Below are 19,943 nucleotides of genomic sequence, written 5' to 3' on the forward strand. Positions count from 1 at the left end.
TCTAGCTAATAACTATGGACCCCTAGGTCTGAGGTAAACTACTCACACTTCATCAGAGAGGCTATGGTGTTGATGTACAAGCCCTCCGTGATCGATGCCCCCACCGACGGAGCTCCGAAACAGGCCCTAAGATGGGATCTCGTGGATACAGAAAGTTGCGGCGGTGGAATTAGGTTTTTGGTTCCGTCCCTGATCGTTTGGGGGTACGTAGGTATATATAGGAGGAAGGAGTACGTCGGTGGAGCAACAGGGGGCCCACGAGGGTGGAGGGCGCACCTGGGGGAGGTAGGCGCGCCCCTACCTCGTGGCCTCCTCTTTTGTGCCTTGACGTAGGGTGCAAGTCTCTCGGGTCTTGTTTGTTGAAAAAATCACGTTCCCGAAGGTTTCATTCCGTTTGGACTCCGTTTGATATTCCTTGTCTTCGAAACGCTAAAACATGCAAAAAACAGCAATTCTGGGCTGGGCCTCCGGTTAATAGGTTAGTCCCAAAAATAATATAAAAGTGGATAATAAAGCCCAATAATGTCCAAAACAGTAGATAATATAGCATGGAGCAATCAAAAATTATAGATACGTTGGAGACGTATCAAGCATCCCCAAGCTTAATTCCTGCTCGTCCTCGAGTAGGTAAATGATAAAAACAGAATTTTTGATGTGGAGTGCTACTTGGCATAATTTTAATGTAATTCTTCTTAATTGTGGTATGAATATTCAGATCCGAAAGATTCAAGACAAAAGTTTAATATTGACATAAAAATAATAATACTTCAAGCATACTAACAAAGCAATTATGTCTTCTCAAAATAACATGGCCAAAGAAAGCTATCCCTACAAAATCATATAGTCTGGCTATGCTCCATCTTCACCATACAAAATATTGAAATCATGCACAACCCCGGTGACAAGCCAAGCAATTGTTTCATACTTTTGACATTCTCTAACTTTTTCAATCTTCACGCAATACATGAGCGTGAGCCATGGATATAACACTATAGGTGGAATAGAATGGTGGTTGTGGAGAAGACAAAAAGGGAGAAGATAGTCTCACATCAACTAGGCGCATCAACGGGCTATGGAGATGCCCATCAATAGATATCAATGTGAGTGAGTAGGGATTGCCATGCAACGGATACAGTAGAGCTATAAGTATATGAAAGCTCAAAAAGAAACTAAGTGGGTGTGCATCCAACTTGCTTGCTCATGAAGACCTAGGACATTTTGAGGAAGCCCATCATTGGAATATACAAACCAAGTTCTATAATGAAAAACTCCCACTAGTATATGAAAGTGATAACATGAGAGACTCTCTACTATGAATATCATGGTGCTACTTTGAAGCACAAGTGTGGTAAAAGGATAGTAACATTGTCCCTTCTCTCTTTTTCTCTCATTTTTTTATTTGGGTCTTTTTTATGGCCTCTTTTATTTTTTTCTTTTTTATTTTTCGTCCGGAGTCTCATCCCGACTTGTGGGGGAATCATAGTATCCATCATTCTTTCCTCACTGGGACAATGCTCTAATAATGATGATCATCACACTTTTATTTTTCTTATAACTCAACAATTACAACTCGATACTTAGAACAAAATATGACTCTATTTGAATGCCTCTGGCGGTGTATCGGGATATGCAATGAATCAAGAGTGACATGTATGAAAGAATTATGAATGGTAGCTTTGCCACAAATACGATGTCAACTACATGATCATGCTAAACAATATGACAATGATGGAGTGGAACGGTGGAAAGTTGCATAGCAATATATCTCGGAATGGCTATGGAAATGCCATAATAGGTACGTATGATGGCTGTTTTGAGGAAGGTATATGGTGGGTGTATGATACCGGCGAAAGGTGCGCGATATTAGAGAGGCTAGCAAAGGTGGAAGGGTGAGAGTGCGTATAATCCATGGACTCAACATTAGTCATAAAGAACTCATATACTTTTTGCAAAAATCTACAAGTTATCAAAGCAAAGTATTACGCGCATGCTCCTACGGGGATAGATTGGTAGGAAAAGACCATCGCTCGTCCCCGGCCACCACTCATAAGGAAGACAATCAATAAATAAATCATGCTCCGACTTCATCACATAACGGTTCACCATGCGTGCATGCTACGGGAATCACAAGCTTCAACACAACTATTTCTCAAATTCACAAGTACTCAACTAGCACAACTTTAATATCACCATCTTTATATCTCAAAACAATTATCAAGTATCAAACTTCTCGTAGTATTCAACACACTCATAAGAAAGTTTTATTATTAATCTTGTATACCAAGCACATTAGGATTTTAAGCAAATTACCATGCTTTTTAAGACTCTCAAAATAATCTAAGTGAAGCATGATATATCAATAGTTTCTATAAAACAAATCCACCACCGTGCTCTAAAAGATATAAGTGAAGTACTAGAGCAAAATTACATAACTCAAAAGATATAAGCGAATCACATAGAGTATTCTAACAAATTCCAAATCATGTATAGCTCTCTCAAAAGGTGTGTACAGCAAGGATGATTGTGGTAAACTAAAAGGCAAAGACTCAAATCATACAAGATTGTCCAAGCAAAACACATATCATGTGGTGAATAAAAATATAGCTCCAAGTAAAGTTACCGATAGAAGTAGACGAAAGAGGGGATGCCTTCCGGGGCATCCCCAAGCTTTGGCTTTTAGGTGTCCTTAGATTATCTTGGGGGTGCCATGGGCATCCCCAAGCTTAGGATATTTCCACTCCTTGTTCCATAATCCATCAAATCTTTACCCAAAACTTGAAAACTTCACAACACAAAACTTAAAGTAGAAAATCTCGTGAGCTCTGTTAGCGAAAGAAAATAAAAGACCACTTCAAGGTACTATAATGAACTCATTCTTTATTTATATTGGTGTTATACCTACTGTATTCCAACTTCTCTATGGTTTATAAACTATTTTACTAGCCATAGATTCATCAAAATAAGCAAACAACACACGAAAAACAGAATCTGTCAAAAACAGAACAGTCTGTAGTAACCTGTAGCTAGCGCAAGATCTGGAACCCCAAAAATACTAAAATAAATTGTTGGACGTGAGGAATGTATCTATTAATCATCTGCAAAAATAATTAACTAAATGTCACTCTCCAAATAAAAATGGCAGCAGTTCTCGTGAGCGCTAAAGTTTCTGATTTTTACAGCAAGTTCAACAAGACTTTCCCCAAGTCTTCCCAACGGTTCTACTTGGAACAAACACTAATTAAACATAAAAAACACAACCAAAACAGAGGATAAATAAATTATTTATTACTAAACAGGAGCAAAAAGCAAGGAATAAAAATAAAATTGGGTTGCCTCCCAACAAGCGCAGATCTAGGTATTGCCATCTTTGGTTGGCAATCCATAAGTGGCTCTCATAATAGATTCATAAGGTAATTTAATTTTCTTTCTAGGAAAGTGTTCCATACCTTTCCTTAATGGAAATTGGAATCTAATATTTCCTTCCTTCATATCAATACTTGCACCAATCGTTCTAAGGAAAGATCTACCAAGAATAATAGGACATGAAGGATTGCAATCTATGTCAAGAACAACGAAATCTACGGGCACATAATTCCTATTTGCAACAATAAGAACATCATTAATTCTTCCCATAGGTTTCTTAATAGTGGAATCCGCAAGGTGCAAGTTTAGAGAGCAATCATCAAAATCACGGAAGCCTAACAAATCACACAAAGTCTTTGGAATCGTGGAAACACTAGCACCCAAATCGAATAAAGCATAGCATTCATGATCTTTAATTTTAATTTTAATAGTTGGTTCCCACTCATCATAAAGTTTTCTAGGGATAGAAACTTCCAATTCAATTTTTTCTTCATAAGATTGCATCAAGGCATCAACGATATGTTTAGTAAATGCTTTATTTTGACTATAAGCGTGAGGAGAATTTAGCACGGATTGCAAGAAGGAAATACAATCAATCAAACAGCAATTTTCATAGTTAAATTCCTTAAACTCCATAATAGTGGGTTTAGCAACATCTAGGGTTTTAATTTCTTCAATCCCACTTTTATCAATTTTAGCATCAAGATCAACAATTTCCTAATTCTTGGAACGCCTTCTAGGTAAAGGTGGATCATATTCAGTCCCATCATTATCAAGATTCATATTGCAAAACAAAGATTTAATAGGGGACACATCAATAACTTTTAGATCTTCATCTTTATTTTCATAGCAATCCGGTTTAGCGGCCATCTTATTAACTAAGGTAGCCTGCCTATCCGAAATTTCAGCAGTTAATTTCTCAAGATGAGCAATTTGGGATCTTAAACCATCGAATTCTTTAGACATATCATCAAGCTCTTTATTCATAAAACTCATAAAACTTTTCTGTTCTTTAAGCTCGTTTCTAAAGAAACTATTATGTTCAAATTGCAAAACCATGAAACTCCTGACATTGCTTTCGATCTCTTCTAGCCTTTTAAGGTGAAGGTCACCAAATTTAGGTAGAGCCATAGTGACAAGCAAGCAAACTAACACATAAGCAAAAAGCAAGCGGGCAAAAAGAGGCAAATAGAGAAAGAGATGGAGGATAGAGAGAGAGAGGGTGAATAAAACGGCAAGGGTGAAGTGGGGGGAGAGGAAAATGAGAGGCAAATGGCAAATAATGTAATGCGGGAGATAAGGTGTGATGGGTACTTGGTATGTTGACTTTTGCGTAGACCTCCCCGGCAACGGCGCCAGAAATCCTTCTTGCTACCTCTTGAGCACTGCGTTGGTTTCCCCCGAAGAGGAAGCGATGATGCAGCAAAGTAGCGTAAGTATTTCCCTCAGTTTTTGAGAACCAAGGTATCAATCCAGTAGGAGGCTACACGCAAGTCCCTCGTACCTGCACAAAACAAATAAATCCTCGCAACCAACGCGAATAGGGGTTGTCAATCCCTACATGGCCACTTACGAGAGTGAGATCTGATAGATATGATAAGATAATATTTTTGGTATTTTTGTGATAAAGATGCAAAGTAAAATAAAGGCAAAGTAAAAAAGCAAAGGAAATAACTAAGTAGTAGGAGATTAATATGATGAAGATAGACCCCGGGGGCCATAGGTTTCACTAGTGGCTTCTCTCGAGAGCATAAGTATTCTACGGTGGGTGAACAAATTACTGTTGAGCAATTGACAGAGTTGAGCATAGTTATGAGAATATCTAGGTATGATCATGTATATAGCCATCACGTCCGAGACAAGTAGACCGACTCCTGCCTGCATCTACTACTATTACTCCACTCATCGACCGCTACCCAGCATGCATCTAGAGTATTAAGTTAAAAACAGAGTAACACCTTAAGCAAGATGACATGATGTAGAGGGATAGACTCATGCAATATGATGAAAACCCCATCTTGTTATCCTCGATGGCAACAATACAATACGTGCCTTGCTGCCCCTAGTGTCACTGGGAAAGGACACCGCAAGATTGAACCCAAAGCTAAGCACTTCTCCCATTGCAAGAAAGATCAATCTAGTAGGCCAAACCAAACTGATAATTCAAAGAGACTTGCAAAGATAACCAATCATACATAAAAGAATTCAGAGGAGATTCAAATAATGTTCATAGATAATCTTGATCATAAACCCACAATTCATTGGTCTCAACAAACACACCGCAAAAAGAAGATTACATCGAATAGTTCTCCACAAGAGAGGGGGAGAACATTGTATTGAGATCCAAAAAGAGAGAAGAAGCCATCTAGCTAATAACTATGGACCCGTAGGTCTGAGGTAAACTACTCACACTTCATCGGAGAGGCTATGGTGTTGATGTACAAGCCCTCCGTGATCGATGCCCCCACCGACGGAGCTCCGGAACAGGCCCCAAGATGGGATCTCGTGGATACATAAAGTTGCGGCGGTGGAATTAGGTTTTTGGCCCCGTCCCTGATCGTTTGGGGGTACGTAGGTATATATAGGAGGAAGGAGTACGTCGGTGGAGCAACAGGGGGCCCACGAGGGTGGAGGGCGCGCCTAGGGGAGGTAGGCGCGCCCCCTACCTCGTGGCCTCCTCTTTTGTGCCTTGACGTAGGGTCCAAGTCTCTCGGGTCTTGTTTGTTGAGAAAATCACGTTCCCGAAGGTTTCATTCCGTTTGGACTCCGTTTGATATTCCTTTTCTTCGAAATCCTAAAACAGGCAAAAATCAGCAATTCTGGGCTGGGCCTCCGGTTAATAGGTTAGTCCTAAAAATAATATAAAAGTGGATAATAAAGCCCAATAATGTCCAAAACAGTAGATAATATAGCATGGAGCAATCAAAAATTATAGATACGTTGGAGACGTATCGAAGCACTTCACCACAACATCGCCCTCAAGAAGGTAGCAACGCCCACGGACGCCACCGCTGCCGGCTCCGACCAAAGCCGGAGATAGAGTTTCGCCTGGCAGTCTCCTACGCCTCTGAGCAGAGCAGCCGGTCCACCACGAGCACCACCCCAACCTTCCACCACCAACCTTTGCCTGCTGCCCACAGCCTAGCTCCCAATAGTGAGCCGCCACCTCACCGCTAAGCAGCAGCCATCTCGGTGGCCTGAGACGCCAGATCTGGCGCTGCGCCTGGAGCCCCGACCCACCTAGTTGGCTAGCAACAAGGCCAGCAACAGCCGCGCAGAGGCAGCCTGGGGGCCACATGAACCCAGCCAGCCTCGGCCGAAGGCCACAAGCAGCCATTGGGTCCTATGCCGATCTCTAGATCCAGGGGAAGACTCCCACGGATCTAGGACGCAGCTTGCGTGAGAACCCGTAGCAGCGCAGTCAAGCTCCATCGAGCAGCAACACCGCCACATCTGCAGCCCCCCGGTCCGCCGACGTTGCCGCCGCCGCACCTTGTTTCACCGGCGCGGCCACCACCCACGAACAAACCAACATGAGCACCGAGGCGACGGATCACGCCCATAACCACCGCCGTCCACCACCACTTCAGAGCTCGTCGACGTGCGTCGAGGGAGCACCGCGCGGTCGGCCACCACCCGAGCCCCCTGCTCAAGGGATGGCGCCGCACTGAGAGCTGCTGCCCCAACTATGTGAGTTGTGCTTGTTGCATTTATATGCAACTTGCTCCTAATTTGTCAAAAATAATAAAATCCTATTTTTCAATCTCACTTTCATATCTTGTGGTCGAAAAAAGATTAAAAATATATTAATAAACTATTATTGGCAGACATGCAAATACCTCCTTCCCTGCCGCCAATAATAAACAACTTTTGCCCCCCCAGCGGTTGTCACATTGAAGACATGCAGTCGCAATCGAGGACGACACATGGAGTCGCATGCTTAGTGGCAGACATGAAACTCACCCCCTTCCACCAACAAAACTTCACTAAGTTGCAGCCGCATTGGAAGATATGCAGTTGCAGTCGGGGACGACACTTGCAGCTGCATGCCTAGTGACGATCATGCAACTGCCCCTCCCCCTCAAGAAACACTACAAAATTGCAACTGCGTTGAAGACATGCAATTGTAGTTGGGGTGAAAATTGCAATTGCGTGCCTAGTGGTGGGCATGCAATTGCCTCTCCTTCCACCAACAAAACTTCACTAAGTTGCAGTCGCACTGGAAGATATGCAATTGCAGCCAGAGGTGACACTTCCAGTTGCATGCCTAGTGACGGACATGCAACTGCCCCCTCCCCCTAATAAAGTTGTAGTCGGGGGTCACACTTGTAGTTGGGTGCCTAGTGGTGGGCATGCAATTGCCTCTCCTCTGTACCACAAAACATAAATGAGTTGCAACTGTGTGGAAGACATGGTGTTGCATTCAAGGATAACATGCAACTAACCCCTTCCCTGACAAAACATTATGTAGTTACAATCACGTTGAACACATGCATTTGTAGTTAGGAGGACACGTGCGGTTGCGTTCCTAGTGAAGGACATGCAGCTAACCCCTCCGCATGTCTAGTGACAGTCATGCACCCCCCCTGACAAAACACAACAAAATGCAACTACGCTGAAGGCATGTAGTTGCAGTAGGGGGAGACACTTGCAATTACATGTCTAGTGGTGGACATGCAATTGCATCTCCTCCGCCCGACAAAAACACCACTGAGTTGCAACCACCTAGAAGACATTCAGTTGCAGTCAAGGGCGACACTTGCAGTTGCATGCCTAGTGACCAGACATGCAACTGCCTCCTCTCCCGACGAAGCACTACAAAATTGTAACCACATTGAAGACATGCAGTTGTAGTCGGAGACGACACTTGTAGTTGCATGACTAGTAGTAGAATGAAACTCTCGCCCTCCCCGTGGACAAACCACCACTGAGTTGCAATTGTAGTCGGGGGGGGGGGGGGCACACTTGTAGTTGCGAGCCTATTGGCAGACATGCAACTGCCCTCCTACCCAAGAAAGCAACACATAGTTCCAATCGAGGGCAACACTTGCAGTTGTGTGCCTAGTAGAAAACATGCAACCGCCCCTCCCTCAGAAAGAAACACCGTTGAGTTGAAGTTGCATCTCAGGGACACACTTGCAGTTGCGTGCCTATTGGAGACATGCAACCCACCTCCCTCGCCGATAAAACAATACATAGTTGCAGTCAGGCAACACTTGCAGTTGCGTGAGTAGTAGCAGGCATGCAACTACCTCACTTCCATGAAAACATGTCACTGAGTTGCAGCTATAGTCGGGGAGACACTTGCAGTTGCGTGCCTATTGGCATACATGCAACTGCCCTCCTCCCCAACAAAATAACACAGAGTTACAGTCGGAGGCGACACTTGCAGTTGCGTGCCTAGTGGTGCAACTGCCACCTCCCTTGGACAAAAACACCATTTAGTTGAAGTTGCATTTCGGGGACACACTTGCAATTGCGTGCCTACTAAAAGATATGCAATCCGTCCCCCTTCTCAATAAAACAAGACAGAGTTGCGGCCGCATTGAAGACACAAAGTTGCAGTCGGAGGCGACACTTGGAGTTGCGTGACTAGTAGTAGCCATGCAATTGCCCCGCTTCCATGAAACAAAACATCAAGGGCGAACATGCAATTACAACTCAGTGGAGTTACTTGAAGTTGCATGCAGGGCATAATAGCACAATTGCACATCAAGGACGAACATGCAACTAGGTGGAAAATTAAAAAAAACTATTTATACAAATAAAAAAACCCAAAATAAACCAAAATATAAATAAATAAAAGCAGAAAAAAGGAAAGATTAATAGGAAAAATAACCATCAACAAAACAATTGCAAAAAGCAAACTAATAACGAATTTGGTTGCACACATGTAAAAGACATGTAACTATACGCATCCAGATGTTTTTCGTAGAAAAAAATTCAACTCAGTTGCACACATATGACGAGTGAGCAATGGTAGTGCAAAATGAATTAAAAGATAAAATTAACCATAAATATACCTATTTTGTGTGTCAAAAAATTATAAATATACCTACCGGCCGCCTATGCACCTAGCTTATAGCACACTTGGTTACACACATGTTTTCACATCTTTCCGTTCCATGTGCAAGACAGGCGTACAACCTAAGGACGGGTTTGAAAAAAAAAGGGCCCCCTTTACTAGAAAAAGAAAACAAAAATCAAACCCCAAACACAAAAAATAGAGCAAAAAAGGAAAAAAACAAGGAAAAAAGGACATGTACAAAAAAAGGACAAAAAACACAAAAAGGACATGAACATAGAAAAAAAAAGGACTCACTAAGTGTCGGAGGAGTGCTTCGACGTGAACATAAAAAATGGACAAGAAAAGAAACAACAAAGAAAAAAATAGCGAGGCCCTCATCTTTTTTACAACTTGCCTTATCAATTAGAAAATAACCACAATTTGATTTTGAGTGGAACAAAAATAAAACATAAATTAACCACCAAACTGAAAAACAACGTATATCTTAATTTTATTTTTAAGAAGGGAGACGTATAGCTCAGACACAATATTTCTCACACATCCAGAAAAAAGGCCCAATAGACAAGAGACCCTCCCTCACGCTCAGCCCATGATGCATCCCTGCCCAACACAAGGAAAAAAACAAAAAAACAGAACAAGAAGAGGCTGTTTGCACCATAATGGGCCGATACTACACGGGCTGACTCGTCGACTGAGACTAAAGTCTCAGTCGAGTGGGATTTAGCAGCTTCGATTACATATTGCAGCAGTAGGATAGGATTTCAACGTGCAGATTTCCTTTTATGGATGCCAATAAATGAGAATTTTAGTAGTAAAAATGACTCTTATTTTGTGTACAAAGAGTACAACTATATGCTTGAAAATCCACACCAGCAGTAGAATTTTAGAATTGATTTTGCAGGAGGATTGCCACTTAAGTGTAAATATACTCTATACGCTATCACTGATTAATTTTTGCATCAACTGCTGCTAATGTATTTTGCATGCACATATAATTCTCATCAAATTTTATTATATGTCAAAAAAAATTGGTTATAACTTATAATGCACAGGCATATGTGCTACTACTCCCTCCGGTCCTTTTTACTCTCCATACTAGAATTCTCTGAAGTCAAACTTCACAAAGTTTGACCGTATTTATCTGAAAAAATATCAACATCTGTCATGTTAAAGTTATACAATATGAAACTTTAAGTCATGATACATCTATTGACATTGATTTTAGATTGTGAATGTTGGTACTTTTTTTTATAAAGTTGGTCAAACTTTACGAGACTTGACTTTAGTCAAATCTTATATGCGAACTAAAAAGGATCGGAGGGAGTATAATATAAACATAAATGTTCTAAGAAAAGTATAAACCTAAATCTGTTTAATATAAACCTGAAATATCTTTTTTGATGGATAAATATCTTAGTGCGATGATTTGATACGCTGGCCGCCGAAGCCGTGCGCCGGTCGCCTGCGAGCTATCTGATTCTTCAGATCGTACGTCTCGCAGGCCTAGCATTGAACTTATTACTAGGGCCCATGCACTGCTGCACTTACCTTTATCTATCGATTCATGGGGCGGGAAATATGCTTGTGTTTCTGGTTGTATATACATCCTATATGAGAATTTTTGTAAATATTTTAGTAAAAAGTCAAAATAGGTAAGAACTATTTTGACAAAACACTTGAGTTACTTTTGCACTAGTATATAAATTTTCAAGAAGAAAAAAAGTTGACCTCACAGCAAAAAAGGCAAAATTTATTTGCTATTATAGGTCACTATTCACACTATTTTAGCGAAAAATGTCTTTTTTTGAAAAGAAGTCAAAGGGAGATTTTCTTTTTGTGGATTTTTTCTTACCAGTACAATAGAAGGTCAAGTTTATTTCAAAAATATTTTCAGGAATTTTTGACTTTTTATTGAATTACTACTTTTTTTTCATATAGGGTGTAGATGTCCCCATAGACCACAAATCCACCTCCTTAATGGGGCACTCTTTATCGACTCGCTTTTCTTTCTCTCGTTTCTCCTTCCCAAGCGCACCACGCGCCATGGCTCCAGCTGCTCTTGTACCGTTGCGCACGCAAGGCCATGGCTGCCGCCATCGTCGATGGTTTGGCCGGCTGAGCACACGATTTCTCTCTGCGAAGGCGACATGCTCAGCCACATTTTTTTTTGAGAAAGTTGCGACTCAACGGTGTTGCTGGAACCGACCGAACATAAAGCTGCAATCACACAAACTAGTGCTGGAACCGAAGACCGTCGAGTCGTTCTCATTGGCGTCGACTTTGTTTTTGCCACAACCGGCAAGATTTTTTTTGCTGGATCCGGCAAGTTTTTTGTTGGAACCCATCGGCAGCAACACATGATTTTTGTTGGAACCGGCGATTTGTTTTTGCTGCGGCCGGGTGAACTATTTGTTGCAACCGTGCAATACATAGCGATAGCCGGCGTTAGAAAAAATGTTGCAATCAGTGAGCACGGAAGCTGCAACCTGCGACAAAAAAGCTCTACTGTCGAGCCCGAAAGCTGCAACCGCAACCAAAAAAGCTATGACTGGCAAGCCCCGAAGTTGCGACCCACGTGCACAAAAGTTGCAGCCGACACAACCGATACTTAGCAATTAGGAGTACCATGTTGTCACAAGTTCGGTCGCATGTGGCGAAAATATATACAAGTTGAAAGCGAATCCACGTCAAGTATGCGATACGGATACGGATACAGATTGGATTAATTGGACATCGTGACGACTTCCAGTTGCAGGTATACATGTTTCGAAACCCAAACCCTACGCAGACTAGTCGAGGCTCCTCCTCAGATCAGATCGTCCCAAGACACGGCGGCGGCCATGGTGGCCTCGCTCCCGCACGACCTCCTCCTCGACATCCTGCTCCGCGTGGACGACGCGGCCGCGCTCTTCCGATGTGCCGCGGCCTGCAAGCAGTGGCGAGGCCTCGTCGCCGACCCCGCCATGCTCCGCCGCCGGTGGCCGGAGGACGCGCGCCCGTCCCTCGCCGGCTTCTTCATCAAGAACCGGGTCCGTGATCAAGAGGCCAAGGCGCTCGTCCCCACGCCACGGTCGGCGCTGGGCCGCCGGTGCCGTGGCCTCCGCTCCTTCGTACCCACCGTGCCCGACCGCGCGGTGCCGCTGTCCTCGCGCCGCGGCCTCCTCCTCACGCGCCTCGTCCCGCCCCGTGAGGCCGACCTGGACGAGACGGTCCTCCGTCTGGCCGTGTGCAACCTTGTCCTCGGCACGTGCGACGAGCTTCCTCCTCTAATGCGCACCACCTCTGTCGGCTACCGTGACTATGGATGCTACTGTTGTGCCGTCCTATCCGGTGACGACTGTCGCTCCGGCGGCGTCGGCGAACAGCCGCCGGCCAACTCGCCCTTCTACAAAGTGGTAATCATCACGGCCGGCCACGAAGGCCAACGGATTAACTTTGACATCCACACCTTGTCGACTGAGAAACCGAGCTGGAGTACAAGGCGCTCCCTTGAAACTATTTTTTCCAGTACCCTCGGGTCATTCTGTGAGACCGACGCCGTGGTGTGCAGCGGCATCGCGTACTGGCTATTTCGTGATGACGCGGGACGGCGTTTCAATCTTGTTAAACTGGTTGGCCAGGACGACCATCTCATGTTCGGGTGGCCCTCGGTCCCGATGGCGCGTGGCCGGGATCACCGCCCGTGCCTTAGCCTGTCCGGCGACGGCACGCTCTCGCTACTACAGATGCGAGATGGCACGCTGGAGATGCGGAGACAAGAGGGCCAGGAGGGTGTGTATGGTGTGCCTCAGGGTGGCTCCACCTTCACACGATCAGGTTGATACAGCAGCCATACTGGAAGAAGACGACGACCCAAGGAAAAGACACGCTTTCCATACAGGGAGACAAGTGCGGCAAATTGCTTGTCATGAACGGACGCGGGCGCGTGTACACCGCCGACCTCGAGACCGGAGCAATGAAGGAGGTGGCGGACGGGCCTCACGCCCGCCCCAGCAGCCCTCTGGATGCCGTGCTCTTAGAGATGGACTGGCCGGCGTTCTTCGTTTCACGTCTTGGTGCTGACAGGTATAGCTAGCCATGATTATACATGTGCCTTTGTTTTCTTCTAGGTTGCTTCTACTTACCATGGTTGATTGATACATGGGTGTTGCTTGTGTTTTTCTTCTTTTGTTGGTGAATCCGGGGCTTCCCCTCTCATGTCCCAGTGAAGAGGCAGCTGCAAGAAGGACAAGGCAACGCAAGGGAAGAGGCGGCAGGAAGACTCGCAGCCCAGCCTAGGCAGCAGATACAGGAATTAATTTTTGGTCTTGTATGTTTTGATGTAAAAAATTTATTATACATATTTGAAAATGTAAAGCTCATAGTGTGTTAAAAAGAAAATGATAGTGTTATCTCAAAGTGCAGCACCCAGTTCACATGCATGGTGCACAAATGTACTGCCCCTGTATTCAGCCGGCACCTACGTACCCGCAGATTCACCAAGGAGACGACGGCGGCATAGCCTTGTTGTAAATCGATGGATTTTCGGTAAAGGCAATGACCTTGCTCCCGGATTGGAAGCAACGGCACCATCACCGGCGCCTACTACCTCAAGGATAAGAACCCCAGTGCAAAGGTGAAGCTCAGACTGTTTCTGTTATGTTAACATGTAAATTACATGATCCTGTGATAGGTTTTGATGTGAAGCTTGTTTGTGATTTTCAATTCAAACACATATCTTTTGATGATCCTGTTATCTTATTGCTTATTGTTTAAATCACACAATTCGATCTTTTGTTATCTCTTTAATATGAGAGAAGGAGGCACCCATCAAAACCAGGTGATGGAAGAAATAATAGGTTTTGGGAGGATTGGTGGGTAGGATCCAAACCTTTAAAAGAGGCTTACCCCAGATTATAGTTTTGATCATGAAATCTCTGTGGCAAAGGCCATTGAAAAAGGGTGGTATAATTTCTCTTTTAGAAGAAATTTGATTGGAGATAGTGCTGAGCTGTGGTCTAGTCTTAAAACTAGATGTGAGGAGGTTAGAATGTATGGGGATAAAGATAAACCACAGTGGATGCTTACTAATGACAGAAACTTGTATGTAAAATCTCTTTACATGTTTTTAGTCAAATCTGATGTGAGATTTCTGTTAGATCCTTTGGATCGGGGTAGGCTAGATCATCCGGTAAACCTACCTTCTTTGGGTGCGGATGAGCTCGATCCAGCACCGGCCATGGTGAAGTAGGGGCCGGTGGTAGCAGAGCGATCAAGATGGAGAGGTGGCAGTGGTGCTTCCCCTGAGCACTGCGATTGCCCTAGATCGGAAGGGGGTATCGGTGGGGAGTCTGGCGGCGCGGTGAACCTCGTACCGTGCGCCCCGGCCCCCACCTCTTTATATATTGCAGGTCACAGGGGCCCACCAACCATAGAATGGTTGGGCGCCCCCGATCAGGGCGCGAATAGACCAGGGCCCGATGGGCCGTTGAGCCCACTCGGTGGAGAGATCAACCTAACATTCTCCCCCTTGATCTCAACTTTTATTTTTAACCTTATACTTTCTAGTTTATTTGTTTCATCACATATTGGCATCGTCACAGCTTAATTGCCGTTAGAATCATACAGCTACAACATACGTTATGATCAGAGCAAATTCTGTTCCTTTTGGGCCTATCCAGGAATCATAAGGCTTTCCCTTAAACCCATGCCGGCTATGTGTTCCTTGAACACATTGGGTGGTAAGCCTTTCGCTAGCGGACCCGCAAGCATATCCTTTGTCCTTATATGCTCGAGACTTATAGTTTGATCCTGGATTTTATCTTTCACAACATAATACCTTATCTCTATTGTTTTGGCAACATTACTCGACTTGTTGTTGTGAGCGTAAAATACTGCGGGTTGGTTGTCGCAGTACATCTTTAGTGGTTTGTGAATACAATCTACCACTTTCAAGTTGAGTACAAATTTCTTTAGCCATATCGCCTCCCCGTGGCTTCGAAGCATGCTATGAATTCTGCATACATCGTGGATGATGCAACTATCGACTGTTTGGAGCTTTTCCACGAAATAGCCCCCCCAGCGAGAGTGAAGACGTATCCTGACGTGGATTTTCTATCATCTCTGTCCCCCGCAAAATTTGCGTCTGAATACCCTTTTATCTCTAGGGAATCATTTCTCATGTATATTAGCATGTAGTCCTTCGTGCCTTGCGCATAACGCAATGCTTTCTTTACCATCTTCCAGTGCTCCATGCCTGGATTCTCTTGATATCTACCGAGTACCCCGGTGATAAAAGCTAAGTCAGGGTGAGTGCACACTTGTGCATACTGTAAGCTGCCAACTGCTGAAGCATATGGTACTGCTTTCATTTGATCGATCTCGTACTGGTTCTTGGGACATTGGAATTTTCCAAAACTACCGCCCTTGACTATAGGAGCAGGTGTGGCTTTACTCGCATGCATATTATACTTTTTAAGAACCTTTTCTAAATATACTTTCTGCCATAGTCCTAAGACTCCATTGTTCCTATCTCGGTGAATTTCTATGCCCAAAACATATGATGCATCACCAAGATCTGTTATGTCAAAATTTGAGGATAAGTATTTCTTTGTTTCTTGTAGTAGACTAACATCACTACTAGCAAGCAGGATATCATCCACATACAAGATTAGGAAAATATATTTCCCATTTTTAAACTTTGCATAAATGCAATTATTCTCAATATTTTCTTTAAATCCAAAACTTTTAATCGTTTGATTAAACTTTAGACACCACTGCTGATAGGCTTGTCTTAATCCATAAATGGATTTCTTCAGGCGGCATCCCATATTTTCCTTGCCTTCCATAATAAAACCCTTAGGCTGTTTCATGTAGACATTTTCTTTTAAGTCGCCATTCAGAAATGCCGTCTTAACATCCATTTGATGTAACTCTAAATCAAAATGAGCAACTAATGCCATTATGATTCTGAAGGAATTCTTACATGAGACTGGAGAAAATGTCTCATTGTAATCTATCCCTTCTCTTTGTGTAAATCCTTTTGCCACGAGTCGTGCTTTATACTTTTCTATATTCCCTTTAGAGTCATACTTAATTTTGTCGACCCATTTACAGCCTACTGTTTTGGCTCCTTTAGGAATTTCCTCTGAGTCCCAAACATCTTTGGAACTCATCGATTTCATCTCGTCTTCCATTGCCTTCATCCACATCGATGAATGAGGGCTTCTCATGGCTTCTTCATATGAGGTGGGATCTTTTTCCATATGAACCATTTCTGTGTTATAAACTTTAAAGTCAGTAGAAATAGCTCACTTTCTTGGTCTTTTAGACCTTCTAAGGGCCTCAGTTTCTGGCACATTCTGTGCCTCAACTTCTGGCACTTCTTCTAAAATTTGCTGTTGCACTTCCCTTTCATGCTCAACAACGGGTTCAGTCGGCTCCTGACGGACAGGTTCCGGGTCTACCCCCAAAGTTGTCATGGGTGGAGTTGCAACTGGTAGTGAGAAAAATGGCTCCTGAATCATCAGATTAGGTGCATGCACCCTCTTCTCCTCAAGATCAATTTTCCGAGCTACCAAGCTCCCCCTCATCATTTCGTCCTCAAAGAAGACTGCATGTCTCGTTTTTACAAACTTTGTATATCTGTCTGGGCAGTAGAAACGAAAACCTTTTGATCTGTCTGGATAGCCAATGAAGTGGCAACTTACTGTTTTGGGATCTAACTTTGCAATGTTTGGATTAAACATTTTGGCCTCAGCAGGGCACCCCCACACCCTGAAGTGTTGTAGGGAGGGTACCCTTCCTGTCCATAGCTCGTACGGTGTTTTGGGCACCGACTTGCTTGGTACTCTATTGAGAATGTGAATGGCGGTTTTAAGCGCCTGCATCCATAATCCCAATGGTAAGTTGGAATAACTCATCATGCTGCGCACCATATCCATAAGTGTACGGTTGCGCCTTTCAGCTACTCCATTTTGCTGAGGTTCACCCGACATTGAATACTGGGCAACTATGCCAGTCTCCTATAAGAACTTTGCAAAAGGTCCAGGGACTTGGCCATATGGAGTGTGCCGACCGTAGTACTCTCCCCCACGGTCGGACCTTACTATCTTTATTCTTTTATCATGCTGATTTTCAACTTCAGCTTTGAATATTTTAAATTTATCCAATGCTTCTGATCTTTCTTTAATTGGATAAATATAACCATAGCGAGAGTAATCATCTGTGGATGTTATGAACGAGTCATATCCATCCACACTTTTCACTGGAAATGGTCCACAAATGTCGGTGTGGATGATTTCTAGTGTGCTTGTGCTATGGATTGCACCTTTTTTATTTGTTTTATATACTTTCCTTTAATGCAATCTACACATTGTTCTAAGTCTGAAAATTCTAACTGTGGAAGAATTTCACTTTTGACTAATCTTTCTATTCTCCCCTTCGAAATATGGCCCAAGCGACAGTGCCATAATTTCGATGAGTCGAATGTTCTCTTTCTTTTCTTTTGTTCTTTATTCGACGCGGAACCATGTTCATTCACATTGCATACAGAATGCACTTTTTCACGAAGTGATAACAAATAAAGCTCATCATGTAGTAAAGCATTACCAACATAAGCATTATTATACCAGATGGCACACTTGCCATGTCCAAAATAACACATAACTTTCTTTGTCCAAACATGAAACGCTAATTAAGTTTCTATTACATGAAGGAACATAAAGAACATCTCTAAGTAGAAGATTGAATCCATCAGCTAACTCCAAGGAGATGTCGCCGACAGCTTCAACTTCCGCTTTTATTCCATTGGCTACTTCAATGCCTCCTTCTCTTCTTAGCGTAGTCCAAGTCGAATGGAATCCCTGTAAACAATTTGCAACATGAACAGTTGCCCCTAAGTCAATCCACCAAGTAGATTTCAAAAACTGTGTGTACAAGGATTCATTAACTAAGGAAACAATGTTGTTACCTTGCTTTGCCATTAAGGACTTCAGCCAAACAGGGCAGTCTTTCTTGTAATGCCCGGTCTGCTTACAGTGGAGACATTGGTCTTTGTCCACTGGGAAAGATTGTTGCTGACGCTGATGCTGATAGGGAGCTTTTCCTTGTGGCTTTGAAGGAGAACTTTTGTTGTTTTGATTGTAGTTCTTTTTCTTATGATCCTTCACATAGTTGAGTGTTCTACCATGTGAAGCTTTTAGTCTGTCCTCTTCTTGGACACACATAGCAATTGTCTTTTCTATGTCTCATGTTCCAAGTGACATATTATAGTTCACAACAAAAGTTTCAAACTCCTTTGGCAGTGAAGCCATGACCAGATGGACCAGGAGCTTTGGTTTGATCTCCATATCCTCATCCATAGGCTTTAACTTTGCTGCCATATTTCTCATCCTCAGGATGTGCTCTCTTATTTCACCACCTGTGTATTGTTCTGTCACAAGTTGTTTTAACACCTGGGTGGCATATATCTTTGAAGAGCCAGTGAACTGGCTCTTTATCTTTGTCAGCAACTCAGCTGCTGAAGTGCACTCTGCAATGGAGCCCACAATGGTGCTCTCAATTGTATTCTTTATAAAAGCCATGCATTTTTTATTTGCATTGACCCACTTTTGGTTGTCTATGATGTAGGACATCTCCAAAGGAGCATAATCCCCCCTCTTTTTAGCCCATGCAGCATCATCCTCAGTAGCCTCTCTTACTGGCTCTGTAGGTCTGACCGGCTGTGGTTCATCCAGAACCCAGTCCAGATCAGCACAAACAAATGCCAGTTCAACTTTCTTCCTCCACTCAGTGTGGTTGTCACCTCTGAGTGTCGGAACTTCTTTTAGGCAACTCATCTAGTGAAAGCCTCCTGAAATCACAATTTAAGTGACATCAATATAACAATCATATGCATTAATCTAACGTTGGTCAAACTAAACATATAATTGTCTATGCAATTATATCTATATTACCGTTGGGCAAAATATTAGAAATAAATGCACCTTTAAATTTCAATAATAAAACATGATCTTGTTACTAATAACGTTGGTCATAAACAATAACATAATCATATTCATTTTAATAATGACTTTAACATGCTCTTAAAAACTTAATACTATATATTAACTTTTATTTTTTGTGTAAAAGAGCATTAATTATTTACGCAGCGGAAAAATATGAATAAAAATTCACGAATTTTTTACTCTTTACAGAAACTTTTCTTTGACCGAATAAAAAATCATGAACTTTATTATTTTCTTTATAAAAATTCATGAACATTTCTTTTTCTGAAAATTTTCTATTTGCATTTTCAGAAACATTTTCTATCTTCTAAACAAAATTTTTGTTGGAAAATTTTGCATAGAAAAAACTATTTGAAATCTATCAAAAAACTGGACAAAAAACAAACTTCAAATGAGAAACAACAGTAGCCGGCCTAGACTCAGCCTGGGCCGCCCGTGGCTGTGGCGTCGGCCCAGCTCGCGCGGCTGCGCCCCCTGCCTCCTCAGCTTTCGGCCCAACGGCCCACTGTGCCGGTTAGGTATTCAATCATGGCCGTCCGAATAGATCCGACGTCCACGCGTGCGTA

The sequence above is a fragment of the Triticum dicoccoides genome, chromosome 3A (assembly GCF_002162155.2).
Source record: "Triticum dicoccoides isolate Atlit2015 ecotype Zavitan chromosome 3A, WEW_v2.0, whole genome shotgun sequence".
Taxonomy (NCBI): domain Eukaryota; kingdom Viridiplantae; phylum Streptophyta; class Magnoliopsida; order Poales; family Poaceae; genus Triticum; species Triticum dicoccoides.